Here is a 1930-nt window from a genome sequence, read left to right as displayed (position 1 = left end):
GAGGAGGCAATCTCCTGGGCAAGGGTGGCTAACCTGTAGCCCTTCAAATGTTGTTGTTATATGACTCCCAGCACTCCTGACCATTGACTATGCTGACTAGGGCTGATGGGAGTTGGGAGACCAACAACATCTGGAGGGTGACCGCTTAGCCACCCCTGACATAAAACAATGCAATGTGGTCTTTAAAAGCCCCAACCCTCCGCACCCCAGTTGCTCATATTTTCTCCAGGCCCCAATACGTGTCATATCCCCTTTCAGCTCCTGGCTTGCCCAGAACTGGAAGTCTCTGCCTTCTCCTGGCTCTCTCTCTTGAGCTTCCTGGTTACGTGGAGGACAGAGCTGTACCACAGAGAATGGTTACCCTCCAACATTTCTCCGATGAAAATAGGGACCTTCTATTCCATAATAGTAATAATTTTATTATTTATACTCCACCCATCTGACTGGGTTGCCCCAGCCACCCTGGACGGTTTCCAACATATATAAAAACATGATAAAAAACAACAACAATAGGGACGTCCTAAGGTAAAGCAGGACATTCCGGGATCAAATCAGAAACTGGGACAGCTTCTGTAAATCCGGGACAGTCCCTGGAAAATAGGGTCACTTAGAGGGTCTGTGCATGACTAGCACCCCCTAGCTAGTTGTCGTGGAGGGCACTATTCCGTTGCCAGTGTTGAACTGAGATTTAACCATTAATCTGGTTGGGAAGGGAGGACACCATCTTGCTCTTTGCCTTGGGCAGAAGAGTGCATTGGGCCAGACCTGGGAGCAGATCGCCAGGAGAGCCGAGAGAGAGATGGAGGTAGATGTGAGCCACAGTGGTGATCTGAGTAAGCTGGGTGGCCAATACTGGGAGAACAAGAACTCAGCAGCTGAACACAGCAGCCGGTGCTGAGGAGAACCCAAACCAGAGCTGGACATCAGAAGCCAGTAGTAGTACTAGTAATAATAATAATTTATTATTTATACCCCGCCCATCTGGCTAGGCTTCTTCAGCCACTCTGGGCGGCTTCCAACAAAATATTAAAATACAGTAATCCATCAAACATTAAAAGCTTCCCTAAACAGGGCTGCCTTCAGATGTCTTCTAAAAGTCTGGTAGTTGTTGCTGCATTGGAATGGGCTGTTTCAAGTAGGGGTACCGGACGTTGTGCCCTCCAGTTGTTGTTGCCGGACTCCAACTTCCGTCAGTCCCAGCCAGCATGCCAATTGGCCAGGGATGATGGGAACTGGAATTCAAACACATCAGGAGGACTCCACATTGGCTACCCATTTTATCTTCTCTTGACTTCAGTTAATTACCTTGGAAGTCTGTATTCATACTAGATGAAAAAGATTTCTTGTTTCTCTCCGAAAGTTGGTTGCACAACAGATCCTTTCAAATCTTGCTCATTAAATGTTTTGGTTTTGGGGTTGTTGTGTTGTTGTTTTTTTCTTACTCCTTTGTTTTCTACAGCATCTTCAAGGCAATTACTTAATAAATTATAAATCAATGTGTGTGCTTTTTAAGAAAACGCATAGCTGCAAAACGCAATTTGGCTAACCAGCTTTGTGTGCACGTTTTTGTATGAATACGTACGCGGAGGTCGTGGTTCAAATCAATAGCAGCTGTTGAAATGCTTTGCTGTCTTAACGGTTAAATATTGGGGTTATCTGCCCCACCCCACCCCACCCCCACCGGCACTTTGCTCACAATTAATAACTTGTTTTGGATGCACCTGTTGCCAGCATTTAATTTCTGTTTAGCACATTTCACAGAAAATATGACCATGTGTCAGCGTATAGTTTCCTGCTTGATGTTGCATATAATTCTTATAATATTCTGAACGGCATGTGCTAATTATTTAGTACAATAGCTCATCTTATGGAGCTGTAAGCCTGGGGAAAGAAGGGTAGTAATTACCTGGAATGAGGATGTCTTTTTACC

General features: G+C 45.1%; 1 long non-coding RNA gene across 1 annotated transcript in view; it reads left to right on the top strand.

Moving 5' to 3' along the window:
- Positions 1-266: 266 nt before the first annotated feature.
- Positions 267-1930, top strand: part of LOC310766816 — a 21323-nt gene continuing 19659 nt past the window's right edge. Inside the window, exon 1 of the long non-coding RNA XR_014550424.1 lies at positions 267-341. This is a non-coding gene — a long non-coding RNA (uncharacterized lncRNA). The remainder of the gene's footprint in view (positions 342-1930) is intronic.

This window comes from Podarcis filfolensis, assembly GCF_964270895.1.
Source record: "Podarcis filfolensis genome assembly, chromosome: 1".
Taxonomy (NCBI): Eukaryota; Metazoa; Chordata; class Lepidosauria; order Squamata; family Lacertidae; genus Podarcis; species Podarcis filfolensis.
Note: the sequence above shows the minus strand (reverse complement) of the source record. Positions and strands in the feature narration are given on the sequence as shown.